The following is a 20,013-nucleotide window of genomic DNA, read 5'->3' as shown; positions in this document are numbered from 1 at the left end:
GTCCCTGAGTAGCTCCCACGGCTTGGATCTGGCTTGTCAGCAGTGCAAAAGGTCAGATCCTATCATCCTTATCAGCATCCTGGTGGGAAGCCTGAAGAGGATGATTCCTGGGTGCTGGTTTACAAATGGTCAAGCATTGAGATGCTCACCAGTTAGAAGAGCAGTGATGAACGCCTTGGTATGTATTGCAGTGAGTTTTCAGATTCTCTTTTTCTGCTGTCACAGATTGCATTTCCACTGTATCACTTTTCATATCAAATCATATCATATCAAATTTCACAAAGTGAAACTGACAAGGTGCTTGGTTTTCTGAAGTGCTAGGACCAAAGATGCTTGTAAATTGCTCTTTAGGTCTGTTGTGCTTGGCACTGAGCTTGGCATTGTCTGAGAGCTAGATGGAACAGAAGATGGGAGAAGGAGACGTATTGGGAAGGGAAAGATGGCCAGGTGAGGGGCTGTCATCTTTACAGCTCCATGAAGGAGATGGGGAGGAGTAACAGAAGCAGCAGTATAAGGGACTCATGGCACAAGAATGGTTAGGCACAATGCCCCATACATCATGCGCCTGTAGATATGTTCATGAGCAGCTTAATCCCCTTTTACATGCATTTGGAACAAAATTCTTGTGTAAAACATCCACCATGTGTGTGGGCTTCCTTGAATGACTTAGGGCCCAATCCTAGCACCAGCACTGGGTGTCACACTAGAGCCAGCACTGGGTGTCACAAACATGCCATAAGTCACATCCATGACACCCAGTGAGAAGTGAGCACCGGCATCGGCCCAGCGCCAGTCGATGCTGAACCCAGTGCTGGACGGATGCTGCCCAGAGCACAGTAAAGGCTCCACGCAGTGGTGAGAGTCTTGGGAAGGCATTCCAGGACAGGGGGAGGGCAGGATGGGGAGAGGAACTGGAGTGGGGGGGGTAGGACCAGCAGAGCCCTACTCTGCCAGATCCTATCCTCCTTGTCGCGTAAAGCCTTATACAGAGGCTCTCAAGTCTGAACCAGCAAAATAACCAGTGTAGACTTTTGAGAAGTCCCATTGGGGGGGCTTGACGCGGAGGAAGGAGAAGAATGTCCCCTTCCCCCAAGGAGAACTTTGGCAGCCCTGGCAGTGCCATTGGATGCTGCGGTAGCCATATTGGTAGCGCTGGGGATAGGATAGGGCTGCCCCACAGGGAGCAGAGGTTCTGTGTATCCCCATGGGTGATGGGGGAGAAACTGTGGAGAAGGAGGCAACCCTCTCACTCCAGGATATATTAAAAATATTGGCACATAACCCCACTTCCCTGAGTGGTGAGAGGTTTGGGGATAGCATTACTTGAGTGTGGCTTTTGTTGGAGGAGAGAGCACTGTTGTATTTTTGTAACAGGGATGGGCAAGTCAGGCTCAGCTTGACCTGAGTCAAGTCATGAGTCTCCTCCTCTTCTACAACTCAACTAAAAAACTAATCCTAATGGGGGCACCTTCCTCCTCCCCCATGCAAAAGCAAAACATTAATGCTTCCTTGCCTCCTGGCTGGAACATCCCTGCTGCTTGCCCAATCTGAGTGATGGCTTCATGAGTTCTTTCACGTGCCAAAGAAAAGTAAGTAAGCGCACCCAGACACAGACTCCAGTGTGCTTACGTGGGGAATCAGTACTGAGTCAGGTGGCTCAGTCAATGCCCGAGTCTTTGGCTCAGGTGACTCAAGTGTACACGAGTCAGCAAATCACATGCTTTTTTTGCAACTGGAACGCGAGTCACCTGACTTAGGTTTCTATCCCTAATATCTGCTTTATTTGCAAACATACAAGTAGAGCATCAGTGGAGGCCAGTAGCATCCACAGCTCTGTAAAAGCCCAATCCTATCCAACTTTCCAGCACCAATGCAGCTGCAGTGTAGCCCTGAGGTAAAGAAACAAACATTCCCTTACCTTGAGGAGGCCTCCGTTACTTCCCCCCACTGCAGGACGCAGCTCTGTGACCATTTCCCAGCTATCTGATCAATGAACATTTCTTGCAGAATAACAATGGTGGTATGGACCCTGTCTCTTCCACCGTACTGTATATACGTCAGCTGTCTCAGAACTTCAGATACCATGCAAATAAGGAAGTTGACCTGATGAAACCAACAATGGATCTAGCGTACTGTAACAATGTAAAATAAAAGAAGGCATTTTTATAGGCATCAGTCAAGCTCTCTGGGCCATCTACCTGGCCAAGGTATGGCTATCTAGTAGTTGTAGCAGTGCAAAACAGAAGCAATAGTTGTGGAAACAGTCTAGGGCAGCAGTTCCCAATGTTTTAGAGTCCACGGACCACTGAGGCTGAAATTGGAATTGTCGTGGACCACATGAATCCCCCCTGGACACAAAAAGTACAATTAAGGGCACAATCCTACCCTGCGCTGAAACAGGTAAGCCAAGAGGCTTGCACAGTATCCAGCAAGGGATGGGGCCCACAGCGGCTCAGCCAGAGGCGAGGGCAAATGCTGGCCCCTATGGGTCCCCTCGGACATTCGTCTCCCAAAGGCACCTCTAGATCGCACCCTAAATTTATAATAATTAGAGGAGATTCATTAGAGATTAGATTTATTATTTATAGAGATTTGTGGCTTGCTGCTTTTGTTGCCAGCTGAAGTTACACATGGTCTGTGCTCCTCCCTCTCTGGTAGTCTGTGGGGAATTGTCTCCCGAGCAAGCACTCCCCCACGGACTACCGGAGAGGGTGGAGAACGAACCCCCCTACAGCCGTAGCTGACACTTCTGTGCCAGCTGCAGTTGTGAGCGGTCCGTTTTGCGCCCTCTCTGGCGGTCAGTGGGGGTGCACTCGCTTTGTGAGATGTTGGAAGTGATTGAAAGTTATCAATGCTGGAAGTGACTGATCAGAAATGACTTTTTTTCCTGAGACCTAATGAACTACTTCTCAGGGTCTCATGGACCACTTCTCAGGGTCTCATAGACTATCTGTGGACCACAGACTACAGGTTGGGAACCTGTGTTCTAGGACTAGAGAGAGGAGTTCCAACTCTTGTTTCTGGCAAATGCCAGAGAAGTAACTGGGCTCCCATTCCAAGGTGATCTGATGCACCAGTGAGGCTTTTAATGGAAACATCTGCTAGGCAAGCATCACTTTGTTGCAGTGCTACTGGATGCCACCCAATCTCTTCTTGTGTACTTTTTCTGCTTCTCTTATACAAGCAGCCATTAATTCTCCCAATCAGCATTTGCAGACAAAATCCCAGAACACACAACACTATTGAATCTTAGCTATTTGGGGCAGGATATTGCACTGGATTTATGTCAAGATTGCTAGAACAGACTGTTTGTCAATATGCGGTCTCATCTCCTGCTTCCCCTTCAGAACGGCTCCTTTCACAGGCCTAACAATATGCTTTCTGGGAGCCTCTAGGCTTGGGATGATCAAAAGCCATCCTCTAAAATATTTTCTTGCTATGCCACTGCGTGTGGCTGGAGCACCGTACAAAGTCTTCGGAGAAAAGGGGTCAAACCTCTGCTCAGTTATTAGCTTATCGAATGGCTTGAGCAAGCTGCGGTCTCAGCATGTCCAGGAATGGAAGTAATCATTACCTTGTGGATCTGACGCAATGGTGAAGGTTCAGACTTGTAAATCAGCTTGCACGTTAAAACGGCACTCCTCTACACACTTACATGCGAGTAAGTCTCATTGCAATCGGTGGAACTTTCATGTACATAAGAAAAGCCCTGCCTGATCAGGCCAATGGCCCATCTAGTCCAGCTTCCTATATCTCACAATGGCCAAGCACATACCACTGGGAGCACACAAGACAACAAAATACCTGTATCCTATTGCCACTCCCTTGCATATTGCATTCAGAGATAGGCTATCTCTAAGCCCCAGAGGTTGCATGCAGTTGTCATGACAATGATGGACTATTTTCCTCCATAAATATGTCCAATCCCCTTTCAAAGGCACCTACGAGTTCGGGTGCCCTGTTGCCCAGGCCCAACCCCAGTCCCACAAACCCAGTCTGCCTCAGGAGTAAGAGGCTCCTTGGGAGTAAGGGTTTCCTCAGGAGTAGGGAAGTAGAGCAAGTATGGCCTGGATCCAGCCTCCAGGAAAGTCTCCCAGGGAGTAGGGCATGAGATCTCAGGCCAGTCACATGGCCGGAAAGGGTGGGGTTGGCTGGGCCAGCTGCTGGCTTCATAAGGAGCCTGGCAGGCATAGAAAGACTCCTTGGGCTCCTGCTTAGGGAGGGTGGCTCAGGGAGGTGAAAGCAGTCCCTGGCCTGTCATGCTGCCCTAACCCAGCCCTGGAGGGGGCAGAGAAGCCTCAACCAGGGGAGCCTGGCCCTTAGCTTGAGGAGGGAAAGATTCCTGGCCCAGTTGGAGGGTGCAGGAGCCTCGTAAAGGCATAGGACCTCCTGGGTTGGGGAGCCCTCCAGCTGGACCAAGAGGCTGCCTCCAGCTCCAGGTCAGCCATTGAGGCCCCCCAGCCATGGGGCAGCATGCAGACAACTCCAGGGCAAGGCATCGCATCACCCCTCTGCTGCGGCATCACCATTGCACAGCCTAAAGATTGTGAGCAGGAGGAGTCCTTGTGACGTAACAAGGCCCCCCTCATGAATGTAAAATCCTTGACTGCATTAAACCGACTATCTCAGCCTCTCTTCCGGACTTGATGTCTTTTTCCTTGGCACAGTAACTTTGAGAGGGCCCTCGAACCCAAGAGGAAGCCCTGCCCCCTGGGGAGGAGGGACAAGCCCCGGCCATGAATATGACATGCCCTCACCACATCATGTTACAAGAAGTTCAACAGATTAATATGGTCTGGGGAAAGAAATATTCCCTTGTGCCCATTCTGACTCTCTCACCAGTCAGATAAACATGGTTGGGAATGTTTTGTAAAAGATTCATTGAATTTTTCTTAATTTCCCATTTAACATTGCTGTCTTTTCTGGAAAAAAAAAAAAACCCGCTGACACAATCCCCGTATTCAATCCTGCAGGCCATGTAACCAGGACTGCCACTGAGAAGTTTACATTTCATATTGGATATATGACAACCATGGCGCCACGACCCCCTTCATCTGTACCAATTTTAGACAGGATGCAATAACAGAAGTGACACCATCTCTTCAGAGGGAACCAACAATGTATCTAGCATCCTGTAACACTGTAGGAAAAAAAAATAATATAGACATTTTTCTAGTCCTATGACAGGTAATCATTTATACCTCGATACATGAGGGTTATTATCCTTCGTACTTCACTTTCTGGCTGCATCTTGTGGCTTAGTGGAATGGTTGATCCACTTGCTTGTGTCTTTCTTTGAACTCTCATAATATCTAAATGACCTGTTTTTCTCTGTGATTTCCCCGGGCAGCAAGCATCTCAGGTATATGATATTGGTAAAGAGGTCTCTTGTTGCCAGCTTTATGAGCATCGGTTTGGTTCAGTTTTTTTTTTCTTTGGTAGATATGCTGCTGTCCTGTTTGCTTTCTGTACCACAGTGAAAGAAATGAGCAGACCGAAGGATCTAGAATGCAAAAGAATCAGGTGAGCATTTGTTCAGCCAATGGAGCCGCACGACACACTTGGATCATGGGACCATCTAGCTCAGTATTTTCGACACTTCTTTGCCAGCCCTACCTGGAAATGCCAGGATCAAATCTGATACCTTTTGTATACCAAAACATACTCTGCCACTGAGCCACCATCCCTCCTCAGCTCACAGCTTCATAAATGAAAAGAAAATTCTTTAAATTTTAAGGTATGGGTTGCCCTTACCGTGGGCCCGGTACCAGAGCTAGCCCAGCACGGGAAGGCAGCACGGCAGAGAGAGGGAGCAGAGAGGGAGGGGTGGGACTGGAGGATCTCAGCTCCACCAGATCTTGATCTTTGTGTCATGCCGTGCAGACCAACATGGGACTCTTTGATTCTGTGCCGGCTCAAGAGCCACAGCAGAATTGAGTAGCCCTATTGCAGGGCTACTTCTCTTACTTGGGGGAAGGGGATGAAAGTCCCCTTCTCTTGAGAAAGCGGCGGTGGCTACCCGGGGCACATAGGATACCGCGGCAGCTATTTTGGGCACCACAGTAGCCCCACGTTCCAGGCAGCTCAGGATTGGCCTGTAAGTTGAGGGAAATTGTACTAACCATCTACTTCCCCTGAGATATTAACTGGGCATACCATATGACTCCGGGCACTGCTCAACTGGTCAAAGCCCAAACGTGCCTATCCTTGCCAACCCAAGATGGTCAAGGTAGTTGGACAGCACAGCCAGCAGGGAAAACCCTATGCCAGCCTTACCTATTCTAGCCAAGGAGTTTGTCAGCCAATCTTTTTGAGCTGGTCAAGCATCGTGGAAGAAGTACTGACTCACCCCTCGACTTTGCTGACCTCTGATTAGACACCGAAGCCTAAGGTCTACCTACTCACCCCGCAGGAGCCCAAAAATCCTAACACCACATCATCCAACTTCAGTCCAGGGCAGGCCAAAAAAAAGAAAAAAACCTAAGCTAATCTGGTTGAGAGCAAAACATTTCTATCTGGCCCTAAATTAGCAGCCAGCTAGTCCTGGACTAAAGAAGAGTGGGCGGGTGGGCAAGCAGGGAACCTGCCACAAGGACCTGACTGGGCTGGTCTGAAGCCATGCAGTTTGACCAGCCCTACAGATCACTCCCCCAAGGCCGAGGCTGCCGAATCAGGCAGCCAACCTGTGCCTGGTAAATTAATCGGTGCGCAATACCCTACAGCAACAGGCATCTAGAAATGGGGATCAGACCTTGATGTTTTCCTTATATGAGCAGAGATACTTGATAGTCCTTCAGCTCCATCGGTCCTTTGTTTCCTCCACTTTTGCCTGCTTGAGGAAGGTAGTAGCACAGGCTATGCCTTGCAGCTGCCAGAACAAACCTGTCCTTAATGTGCCCTGGATTTTGCCTTTGTGTGTGTGTGTGTGTGTGTGTGTGTGTGTGTGTGATGTTGTGCATCCCTCAGAGGTAGATCAGGTTTCCAATGACAGGCTGAATGAGGCAGGATTTCCATTAAAATGAGAGGAAGCCTATCTTAGATGCTGCTCCTTATCTCAGACTTTGCCTCCTCATCACACACAGCTGTGTGCTATCTCTTCCCGTCTTTCCTTGTTCTTTGGCTTGCCAGATTCCTCTTTCCTTATCCAACACTCTCGCAGCAAGATAAAAAAGTTTCTGCTTCTGACCCTCCAGCACTGTTTGGTTCTCCTTCCCCCTCCTTCATCCCCCCCACCTTCATTTCCTCACTCAGCTGCTCTCTGAATCAACAGCCAGCAGGTTCCGAGCATTGCTGTACATCATGAGCATTGAAGATTAATGCTATGTGTCTGGAACAAAAAATAAGTTGTAAGAGTCCTGCTTGTGAGAGCCAAACAAGATGGCCTGTTAGGGCTTTTTAACTTACTTTTAATTTATCTAGATCACCATTTCTCAAACTGTGGGTCAGGACCCACGAGGTGGGTCGTGAGCCAATTTCATGTTGGTTCTATTGCACCTAGCTCAGCCACCATTGAAAATACAGTACTGAGCTGAAAATACAGGAAACAGAGCTGCTTGGCAGGGTGGGCTCCTGGTAGGAGAGGCATGATACTTTGCCATGAATAAGTAGGATGTTGTGACCCTGCACATGCCTGATCTTGTCTCATCTCGGAAGCTAAGCAGGGTCAGGCCTGGTTAGTATTTGGATGGGAGACCGCCTTGGAATACCAGGTGCTGTAGGCTTACACCATAGTCTTTTGAGACTGAAGGTTGCCAACCAGATAGGGGGGAAGACTGTGTGGTTGGAGAAGGACCCAAATCTGTGTTCTGCTTTGAATTCCAAGCTGGAATGTTTAGATTCTGAGCTATGCAAAATAACAGCACAAGCACACCACGTAATGGAACCTTTGACTGATGGCGACTTAGGTTTGAAGCCTAAATTGATGACGTCTCTTTCAGCCATGACATCACTTCCAAGTTAAATGACATCACTTCTGGTGGGTCCTGACAGACCATCATTCTAAAAAAGTGGGTCCCGCTGCTTAAACATTTGCAAACCATTGATTGTATTCTTTGTTTCTTGGATAGTTCTATTCTGTCTTTTGTTCCCTCCCCAAGCAGTCCTCATCGGAATTCAGTCCCCTGCATCTTCTAGTTGCATTGGAGGATATGCTCCCACCAGCATCACCAGGAGCTTCCCTCCTTGAGCTTCCTGCAGGAGAGGTGGCCCACATTAGGATTAAAACAGGGACTAAAGCTTAAAATCCTCCCCACCCCACTATGCCCCCAACCCGGATCAATGACTATTTACATTTAAAAAAAACAACAACAACATGCAGAGCACATTCATGTGTCCAGCATATTGTTTAGTCTGACCCCAAGAATCCGTTGCCCATTTTTACTCCCAGAAGTCCTTGCTTCTCGGCCTGGGATCCCTTTCACATACTTGTGTACATCACTTGATAACCGATCACTCAACTGCAGAGTGTGTGAACCAACTTCTTGAAAAGCATTGCATACAAAGAGATATAAATTGATGTGAAAATTCGCTCTGTGTTGTTCATATTCAACCAGGAGCACAATTTCGGTAGTGATGCATGGTTTTCTGTTCTGCGTCAGTTTCATTGGTTTGGTTTGCCCCACATTTTGCTCTGCCTGCCTTTGGGTCTCACTTGGAGAATTTCTAAAATTGATTTGGGAATTGATGAGGGTGCCATTTGCCATAGTTTTCAGTTGGCGTCCTCCTTTCCTTACCGATGCACACCAGCACATACGGGCATTGATTAAATCATCGCACAAAAGGAATCTTGATGCGATTGATTTTTTTATTTATTTATCCCTCTCCAAAGGTTGTTGTGAACATAGGCAGACGAAAGATTTTAAAGCACTTGACACGTTTAGAAAGTGCTTCATAGAAAAATAGTGACTAATAATAATTTAATATCATTTCTCTCTTTTTTTCTGTGATGGGCACTTTGTTAAAATTTTCAATGTGTATCTAGAAATGACAGCTTTTAAAGTGGTTTAGATTTTTTTCTTGTCAGTCAAAGGTAACACTTTTTTTTAAACTGAACAGATCTGCTTGTGCAGACATGTTTTGCCCTTCAGAGAAGTTAGTTTAAATTCCTATAAAAGGAGCAGACTTGTGAATTTTAATCTCTCCAAAGATGGGAAGGATCTGAGTAATGGGATGGGGAAGAACTGGTTGTACTGAATCCATTTCCTTTTCTTCTTTGGTGAAAATTCATTTTATCTCTATGACAAGCACTTAATTACTGTTTTAATTTTGAAGGGCCATATATGTCAGCCATGCAATAGTGTCAAAAAGCAGTTCTGCCTGCCACAGAAGCCTCTTGTTTCTAATGATTAATTAACATTATGAAACAGTGCAGTGAAGTGACGGGATCATTGTCCAATCATTATAACACTTTTGCTGTAATGGCCAAAAATCTTATTCATAGGGCTGTCAGTCGATTAAAGACATCTGATGCCCCACTCCTATGCCCTACCACTTGTGCTGATGCAGCTATGCCATGGAAACACACACTGTATCCTATGATGGGGGCACTATCGGGAGATAAGCCCCTTGTTACCCTATAGGTCTATTCAGGTCTACTCAACTGCTTGGCTTGCACAAGTCTGAGTGCACTCAAGATGTGGTAAAGTCAGTGGAGCACAGAATATTGGCAGTGCCTCTTCCACTGCTCACCACCACTGACCACCCCTGACATGCTTCCAAGTGACCCTGATCCCTACCCCAATGCTCCCCTTCTTCACACTCTTATTCTTCCCTCCCCACCCACTCCCCATCACCCTCACCAACTTACCAGCACCAGCGGAGTCAGGTGAGCGATGCGGCCGGTGCCACTCACCTTTTGTGGCAGTGGCCAGGTAGCGTGCAACACCATGTCATGTTTTGCAATGCTGCTGACCATTCTGCACGGCCAGAGCACAAGTTCTGGAGGTTGGCTTGAGAGTGAAATAATCCAATGTGCCTGGGGTTAGGCTGCTAGGGTATGTCTTTTAAAGGTGTTGAGGGCTACTTAAGGAGGGGGCATTTTGCAGGTGGGTTTAATTTAACTGGATCAAAACACTAGAGTCATCCTTTGCTGTTTCAGCTACTTATAAAGGCCACTGGAGGTGACGGTGGCAATCCATCAAGGGAGGTGTTGCATTGTCTCTGCTAAGAGGCTTTCTAGGGCACACAAGCCATATGTGTTGTTGCGACCTTTCTGAGAGGTATCCCCTCTGGCTTTCACTTAGGCATGTCAGTAAACCCAGTTTTAGAAATGCTGCTGCTTTTAACACCTAGTTTACTCAGAGCGCACCAGGCTTTGAGAAAATGGAAGTGAGATGTTTGTTTTGGGGGTCACCTACATTTAACAAGTTTTTGGAATTCTTGCAAGCATGCTTTAGTGCCTTTTGGCCATCAGAACTGTTGGAGAAAGGGGTCTAGCAGCCCAATTCTACCTAACTCTCCCCTTTGCCCATTCAGGTGTGCCAATGCAGTGAGTGTTGCATCCTGGGCTGGAAGGCATTTGCAGAGGTCTCCCCACAGTAAGAGAACTTTGGTTCCCTTGCCCTGAAGAAGCAGTGAATGGTATTCAAATGAGACGTTTGCAGCATTTAGCAAAAGGAAATACCATGTTTCACATGCAGAAGGATCAATCCCCAGCAACTCCAGATAAGACCGAGAAAAATTCCTGTGCACATGCTGAGCTAGTTTGGAAAGAAGTTACCATCCGGTCTGGCTCCAGTGGCAATGCTAAGGGGTGCTGGGGGTAGCAATTGCATCAGGCAACAAGCTTTAAGGGGGCAACAAGCTGAGCTTGACACCGGTGGCCAAAGTTGTGAAAACCTTGGTATGAATGAATCATACCATCATGTTATATATCATTGGAAAGGTAATTTAATGCTGAATGCAATGAAACAAACCACACTGGAATATTTGTATTCTATCAAACATAATGACCAATTAACCAGAAAACTTTTTATTGATTCATTGATTCATTTATTTATTTGATTTTGTGGTGGGGGAGGGCTACAAAATATTCTTGGACTTCAGGTAGTGTAATGGAAGATCAGAAAATCATCAGGTGGATGATGTGGTGTTGACAGCGATTCCATGTTGTGACAGCTGTTTGACAGCTCTGGGAAGGGCAGGGCTGGCTCCACAGCTGTAATCAATCAAGGCCAATGGAGACCTGGATGGACACCTGAGCTTCATTGGACCTTGATGGGACTTTGAATGAGCTAACGAGGTAGCTCACAACTGAGCTGCATTTGGACTTAACAAGGGGCTGCAGGATAAAAGGCAGCTTCAGAAGAAGCAAAGAGCTGACCAGATACTACCTGATGCAGATCTATGGGAGAAGGGAACTGCCAGGACTCTGCTGGAGGACAAAGAAGAGAGGACTGCCAGGACCCTGCTGAAAGAGACACTCTGGTGGAGAGGACACAGAGGAGGGACTCTGCTGCAGAAGACTGGATTGGGAAGACTGGACTGTACTTTGGAGATTAGACCATGGACTTGGACTGGATGCTTTGGACCTTTACCCATTGAGTTAAGTGGAGTTTGGGGGAGAGAAGGTCTCTGGACAAGAGGACTTGCAGGGAGTGTATGTGTTTGTAGCAATAAATTCTTGTTAATTGCTCAACCGATAAGGAGTTCTGCATTTCTTTGCACACCACAGCTGTTGTTCTTGGAAAAGGAGGGTGTTAATTAGCCAAAAAGTGGGCATTAGTTGCAATATTTGAACAGGACAAATTGGCGTAGTCGGCAGGATAGGGAAAATCGGACAGGACAGGTAGCATATGCCTTAGCTATGCCACTGCCTCATTTTTCTCTTTTTAAAAAGTCTGGGTGTGATGTCACTTCCAGAAATGATGTCACTTCTGGGGCATCCTTTTGCACTCAACACCAGGCTACACTTTCATTAGCTACGCCACTGTCCGGCTCCAAGCCTTCAACAACTGCAGGTTTATTCCATGTCTAGAACCAGAGCACTTCTTCTAGGGACAAAGAATTGGATGTTTGGATCTGTCAAGACCATGTGGTACTTTCAAGGATTGGTCCAGGAGATTTGGGGCCCAATCCTATCCAACCTTCCAGCACCAATGCAGCTGCAATACAGCCACAAGGTAAGGGAACAGATGTTCCTTTACCTTGAGGAGGCCTCTATGACTGCCCCCCCCCAATGTAGGATGTAGCACACACCCTGTTGGCACAGCTACATCAGCACTGGAAAGTTGGCTAGGATAGGACTGGGCCCTCAGTCCTTTGCCTGAACAAAGGCAATAGATTACAGTGTTTAAAAGTTTTGAAAAGTTTTGGAAGTGGGCTCTACATTTTATTAATGACATCTCTCAAAGAAAAGCCCTCTTAAGAGAATCCCTAATAAAAATGTCACCTCTTAAGGCTAAACTACATGTTACGTGGATGGCCCAATCCTACTCAACTCCCTGCACAGTGATGCAGCAGCACCAAAATAGCACTTGCTGAATCCCATGAGAGAGTTTCAGCCTCTGGAGGGCTCCTTGGGGAATGGAAAATTTGACCTGGGGTAAGCCCACACCAGCCCCCTGGGTCTACTTGGACCTGCACCTGCTCTATAACTGCCGCAAGTCTGCATGGAACTGGGTCGGGAAATCAAGGCCAGGAAGGGAGAAAGGATATTAGTGCCAGTACTGCCCCCTTTCCAGTCCTGATACACCCTGCCCCATCTCCTCTCTGTTTCTCCCTCTCCTGGCTCTCCCCAGCCATAAATGCATAACATGACCTGGTAGGCTTTTTATCTCTTTCATATATACCATGTGGAGTGCCTTGCAGAACATGGTGAAATTGTGGTGACTGGGTAGGGTGTGTTTAGCACTTTGCCCCTACGGTAGGTCCAATCTCAATCATGCCTTGGGATGATTTGTTAAAACATGCTATTTTAACTGGCAAGAAAAGTTTCAGTTGAAAGCAAATTATTGTCCATCATCTAAAAATCTATCTCCAACTTTGCTAAGATAAAACTACCATGTTGCTAATTTCTAATAAGATAAAACTAACCATGTTTCTGCTCTCTGCCTTATAAAGGGCCCAAGTGTGCCGATCAGGTCTGGCTCAAACAGGAGGCATAGTAAGGTGGACTGCTTCAGGTGCATGTGGGCGCGAACTGTGTCTATTGGCCACTTCCATGGTCATTTCATCTAGACCCTATTTGCCCACTTACTTCTTCCTCTCACTCTGCCATTCCACGTGTTGATATAGCAGCAAAGCAGACTAGAAGAAAGGAGAAGAGCCGCCCCACTTCTGCTTCTCCCAGCTTTTTGTATCATCTCTGCTTGTCGCTCTGTTTCAAAGGACAGAACAACAGAGTGAGGAGGAGGAAGCGGTGAGCTGGGCATCTTGAGGGGCCTGCCTCCAGAGTCACTGCGCTGGGCATTGGGTGGAGGTAGCAGTGGCAGTAATTCTGTTCCCTGGTCAAGAAGAAGACCACTGCCACTACCTCTGCTTCCCTCACTTCTAAACCAAACTAAAGGCAGTGATGCATGAAGAGGGCCTCCTCTGCCGTTGGCGTCACCTCTTCTCTTAGCATCTAAACTGAAGCAGGGAAGATGGAGGTAGGCAGTGGGAACAGCTGTGGGGGCTGCTACCATTTCTCATGATGCTTCAGGTGGCACTTCCCCTTGGGTCAGGCCTGGTTCCAATCGTTGCAAGAGAAGGAACTGAGTAACCGCTGCATCTGACATTTTCTTAGGACAAATGCTATATTTTATGCCAGCCCTTAAACAGTTTTTGATACGTTCTCTCTAATTGATGCAGCACAGAAATGCCATCAGTTATCAACTGGCAGCACCAAGTTAGTGCTTGGAAAGGTGAGCAATGTGAGTATTTATAATGCTTTTTAAGTCTAATTAAGTGAAGGGAGTGACACAGGGTCAATTCTACCATGCAAATTAAAGCAGACCTCAGTTAGGTGCTTCCAGTGTCACTTCAGACTATATTTTTAGACTCAAGAAACCATTTGTTTTCCAATCTATTGCAGCATCTCAAGGCACTGCTGTTAACGAAACATGAAATCAATTCTGCGTATTTGTTTGTTTTCCCATCCAACATCTTTCTTCTTCACTGAGAGAGTCTGTAAATTTCTTATCAAGTCATCCTGGGTTTATATCCAGCAAAATCAACAAATATCAGAGTTCAAACAATACCATCTCTCTCTCTCTCTTTTTTTTTTAAAGAGTATTAAGCACACAGAGAAGAGAACCCAATGGATGTGACACTCACCAGCATACTGTGAAATGTGGTCTGTAGTGTTTAGGGAATGATCACTGGGTAAAATAACTTTCATTCTTCTTTATCCCTCTAGGCTCAGCTGGAATGTTCAGAATGCTCTTTTGAAAGCAAGCGAGGGTAGGCAAGGACAAGCACCCTCCCATTCTAGCTAAAGGCATTTTCTCACATTATGAATGGAACTCCTTTTTGTACTTTGATGGCCTGCACTGAAAATGTAAACCTATATAGGTGAGAAAGTACAAAATGGCTCTGTGAGGCCACATCATTGGGTTGGCCGGCTCAAGGTCTGGGAGTGGCTGCCGGTTGCAGCTGTCTCTGACAGGAGATGCAGAGACAGCATAACAAGGCCCAGAATGGGCCAAGGACAATTCAATGGAGGTAGCCACACAGGTGGGCAAGACGACCCCAAAAACCCAGAAAGAGAGGAACAACTGCTGGGTGAAGATTGGCCACAAGGAGGCAGAACGGCACTTTAAAAGGCAAAACTAGGCAAAGTTAATGGGGGCTGGTTAGTGACAATAGTGCCAGGCCACCACAGAGGATTGAGACCACTTCTGGACCCAGAGAGGCTGGACTGGGGTTGAGAACACTGTGGTGCTGTGATTGGACCCAGCGGCACCAGCTATGCTCAGGGCCCAAAGCAGCAGGTCTCTGCCCCAAACAGTCCAGAATTCCAGCAGCACTGCAGAAAACCACCCAAGGACCACTGAAAAGGGCACCCAAAGTCCAGCTTACCTGGAGGGTAGAAGAGCAATTGGTCCAGCAGTTGGTGTGGTCTGGCCAGGACCTGCAGCACTACTCATAAACTCATGTTAAAGGTCTCTTTAACAAGAGGTCTCCTGTCACAAGCCAGGCTTGGAAAAAAAAACATGCCTGCACATGAATATTAAATGCACTCACAGAGTAAAGAAATTTAAGCCTACCCCTAGTCTGGGTGATCAGTTGGCACAAGGGCAGAGTAAACTGTCCTTGCTCAGCCCCCTTGACTCCCATCTCCCCAAGGATGGGGGTGTATCCTGTATGTGTGGATAGGTTGTGTATGTTCAACTGGCCCCCTTATTCCTGGAGACCCTAATGTCAGTGTCTAGGAGGAGGGAAGAATTTGTGCAGTCTTCCATGGTCTTCACTGGAACCCATTTAGTTTTCCCCATAAAGCAAAATGGGAGCCCTGAAGAATGAGCTGTCCTTCCGTGCCTAGTCCAATCCTGGTACTGGAATGTCTCATTTTATCCTCACTGTTACCCTGCACATGCCTGATCTTGTCTGATCTCAGAAGCTAAGCAGGGTCAGGCCTGGTTAGTACTTGGATGGGAGACCACCTGGGAATTCCGGGTGCTGTAGGCTTATACTATAGTCTTTCGAGACTGAAAGTTGCCAACCATAACCACCGTGAGATAGGTTTGACAGAGAGTTTGTGATTTGTCCAAGACCCCCCATGGCTGAACAGAGGTTAGAACCTCAATTTCCCCTAATCCATGGCAAACTACTTGAGCCACTACATTGCATTCTTGCTCTCCTTGCTTGGCATTCAGAAAGATACATCAGCTCATCTGCTTTCATCTTGGGATTTGCTCTTTGCTTCTTATCAAAGGCTGTTGGAGGCTTGCTCACCCACTGAGGTGTCAACCCCCAATCTGTTGGGCATCCTAGAAAGTCTCCATTCCCCGAGACCAATGAGCAGAAATCGGGATGACAGGAAAGTCAGTGGGTGTAGCTTAGCCCCCCGTTTGCTTGATAGGATGGAAACTGAGGCCACGCAACCGCTCATTGCTACTACGAATTGTACCATGACATTAAATAGCCATGACTGGTAGATAATAAATATGTCATGCGCATTAAGGAACTACGGAGAGGTGAGCACAGAACATTTTTGATTTACAGGATATGACTGTATCTAAAATTTAATCAAGAAAACATTTGTACTGAGGCAGAAAATGGCCTGTCAAGTGTTGTTTGATGGCTTCTTAATTAAAAAACAATTATAAAACTCAGCATGAGAAGCAGAACTACCTCTTTAGGAAATCAGAGGAGAATTAAATGCACGTAAAAAGCAGTCCTGAAGAAAGTTAATAGAAAGACGCGCACATCCCCACTTCTACCCAATTAAAAAAGCTCTCAGATAAAGATAGCATTAAAACTAAATTTTAAAAGCCAGGTTTATTTATGCTGCACTTTATCTGATCTTCTATAACCTCAGCTGCAAGTTACTTTAACCTTGCAATGTCTGCCTTGCTCTTTATTGTAAGTGATTTCTCAACAGCCAAGGAGGCTTTAAGTACTTTGCTCCCGCCATGATTTTGATCCCAATTATAGGGTGCCCTGCATACTAGATTTTGTTTTTAAATAACTTCCATTGGCTTTCAGTTGAAGCTCTTATTAACAACCTGATCACAACCCTCACCACTCCAGAGCATGCAGCCACACCAATGGAACCCATGCTGTTTGCTATGGTGACAGGAAGGGAGTAAAAGCCAACTAGAGGTCAGTAAAAAGCTTACCAGCAGTGGGTTGCCTCTGACCCATACCAGCTATGCAGCTGACATAAGTCCAAAGAGAGGAAGGAGGTGTGTCAAGCAGCAAAAGAGGGAATAGCATCCTGTGCAAGTGGCTGATCCACTCACTCCCTCCCCCAAACTGTTGCGGTTGCTCTCCCGTCCCTCCCCAAACCTTTCCCAAACTGCCAATGAACTATCCGTGCCACTGACCTACCTGCTCCACCAGAGACTAGGCAGTATTGGCACACACAGGGAAAAGCAGTGGCATCGCTAGGGGTATGCGGGGTGATGCACAAAGCAGGGTGACACCACCACTGGCCAAAATGTTTTAAATCTTGGTATTTTCGAATAATACCATCATATTATATATCAATCGATGTGTTATTTTATGCAGAATGCAATGAAATAAACCATGTTGAAATACCTCTATTCTATCAAAGGGTATAGCCCGCCCGCCCCCCAAAAAAAGAAGCAGGGGAGGGGCAGTCGTACATCACCAGACCCACCCACTGCATGGGAGGAGGTCCATCAGATGGGTGATGCGCTGGCCTCTTGCTCCAGGTGACAGTTTTGCAACCCTTTTTAACCTCCCTGCCCACTATTTATTAAAATACCCTTCCCCTATCAGCCCATATGGCACATTTAGGTGCATGTCTACTTTTACCCTTAAAAGTTTCTCATTAAGGCCTACTAGTTCATCAAAAATAGATTAGTCCAAGCAAACAATCCCAGTATACTTTCACATGGATAAACATAGTGATCCCAATCTTCAAAGTTCACAATGCTCAAGTTGCACCGAAATCAACTAGTATCACTGGTATCAATGGAAGTTAAGGATAACTAAGGCTGCAATAACTTCCCTGAGAGTAAGCCCCATTGAACAAAATAGGACTTACTTCTGAGTAGACCTGGTTAGGATTGTGCCTTAATACATGAATGACACTGGACTGGGGTCAATGTATATCCAGGGCTTACATAGATACAGTCAGCAGTGCATTCTCTTAAGTACAATAGCCATTTTCCAGCCACTAGCCACCACAACCACAAGGATGATTGTCGATCATAGTCTTGTGTCCTGCATGTATTTGCATTAAAGCACACAGCCTTTCATTGTCAAATAACTGGAACTTACAATTGCCTAATTTTAGCTGCATCAGACCAATTCTGCACACAAAAAGAGTTGCTTGAAAGTATTTTCTTGATCTTCTCAAACTTTTGAATATAAAAGGCTCATCAAGATCAGAGGCTAAAGGAGACCATACCCAGAAAGTTTCAGACAAAATGACCAAATAGAACAATGATTGCTCATATAGTGGCACAAAGGCATACACAGATGAGAGAGAGAGAGAGAGAGAGAGAGAGAGAGAGAAGAATGGAAAGGATGAAGATATCAGGAGTGGGTACCAGTTTTGCAGAAGCTAGATTTAAAGGTATCCTTGTGGTTACTGATAAAAAGTTTTAAAAACTTTGGATAACATTCAGCCAAAGCTAAGTACTTTTACGTGGGCTGAAAGTAAGCCTAGCACTGAAATTTCAAAAAAGTGAAATTCCAAGTGAATGTCAGGGTTCCTCCTGCCAGGGAGAGGCTTCTGAGAATTTTGGAGGAAAGCCAATGAATCTCTAACAGCTCAATCCTACACATGTTTACTCCGAATGAACTTCCACGGTGTTCAATGGGGCTTACTCTCAGGTCAGGGTGTATAGGATTGTCAAGGGGTTTCTGCACAACCCTACAATGATGGACAGTTTCCTGAGTATTTAAAAATTTTAAAATTGACTACATACATCAATAAATAGGTGTTTCCTTACTTAAAATAACAAAATAATCCCCTGTATAGTCTAGCAATTATGCCAGTATCAATATGCCACAGAAATTTGAACTGCAGAATCAGCAATAAATCTGTTCTGCTCGGATGATAAATGGATACTAACATTGCAATTCTATGCAGCTTTCCTGAGAGTAAATCTCATGGAAGACAATAGAATTACTTCTGAGTAAAAAGGCATAGGATTGTGCTACATACACATGAAGGAATATACACACACACACACACACACACACACACACACACACACCCCCGAGGTATTCCTGGAGGGAGGGGCAAAGTTTCCTTCGGCACCAGGATGCGACGGAGATGCCTCCACTTTGCTTTCACAACCACAACTGGTTTGGAAGCTGAGGGAGAAGGACCTCTATACACAGGTGTCTTGGCATCTGAAGACACTGACAGCCCAATCCTATCCACACTTTCCTGGGAGTAAGCCCCATTGATTGTAATGGGACTTACTTCTGAGTAGACGTGCATAGGATTGGGCTGCCACTGCTTTGCCCCTCCCTCCAGGAACACCTCTCTCTCTCTCTCTCTCTCTTTTTCTCTCTCTCTCTCTCTCTCTCTCTCACACACACACACACACACACACACACACACACACACACTCACACTCAAAATATATATTGGTCATATTTCTTTATACTACTAATCATTACTGAGAAGCAAAATTAGGCAAGATTAATATAATAATATAACAGGGAATAATTATATTATTAATATAATCATATAACATCTTACAGCCAGTAGACAAACAGAAGAGAACCATCAGTTCCTGTGTTTTCATTCTTTCTAATAGACAAATGGATAGTCTTCTTGTGCCATCCAGTACTGCGGTGCAACTGAGCCACTGAGAGAGAAAGGGGTGGTGCCTGCATAACTAGATGTCACCCAACTATGCAGATTTTTATTTCTTAGAAAAAAAGAAAACAAACCTTCAAAGCTGGGCAGCCTGAGAAGTGCCCATGCACACCAGCAGCATGAAGCTGGCAGCACGAAGGCAGAGCTCAGGTGCAAAATCTCAGTATGCCAGGTGGCTGTTGGGTAAAAGGAAAGGAACTGGTCTGCTACTAGCTTGCCTTCAACTTTCAGTCAAATGGGGGGGGGGGATTGGGACCAAGGCAACACACATCCCCAACACTCATTTCCCCTTAAATCCTAAACTGTGATGGGGTGAGCTCCCTTTGCAGCTGAAATGATCCTTTGAAGTCATATCATAGGGAACGCCCCTTCCTCCAGTCCAGATTAGCCCTTCCTCTGCTCCTTTTAAAGCATGTGAAGGTGGCAGACCCACCCCACCCCCCACAGCTTTGAAGTATCCTGGAGAGGGGGAAAATAGGGATTGGAGAACTCATGCTGTAAGATGTGCATCCCTGACTCCAATTTTCCCTCAAATTCTTCAATACAGAACCAAGAAGAACTCATGT

The 20,013-nt window shown here is 46.2% G+C and overlaps 1 pseudogene; it reads left to right on the top strand.

Moving 5' to 3' along the window:
• The first annotated feature begins 15,486 nt into the window (after window positions 1-15,486).
• LOC136658271 (5S ribosomal RNA) lies at window positions 15,487-15,606 on the top strand (annotated as a pseudogene).
• The last annotated feature ends 4,407 nt before the right edge of the window (window positions 15,607-20,013 follow it).

This window comes from Tiliqua scincoides, chromosome 7 (assembly GCF_035046505.1).
Source record: "Tiliqua scincoides isolate rTilSci1 chromosome 7, rTilSci1.hap2, whole genome shotgun sequence".
In the NCBI taxonomy this organism is placed as follows: Eukaryota; Metazoa; Chordata; class Lepidosauria; order Squamata; family Scincidae; genus Tiliqua; species Tiliqua scincoides.
The sequence above is the reverse complement of the archived record's forward strand: the minus strand, read 5'-3'. Positions and strand labels throughout refer to the sequence as shown.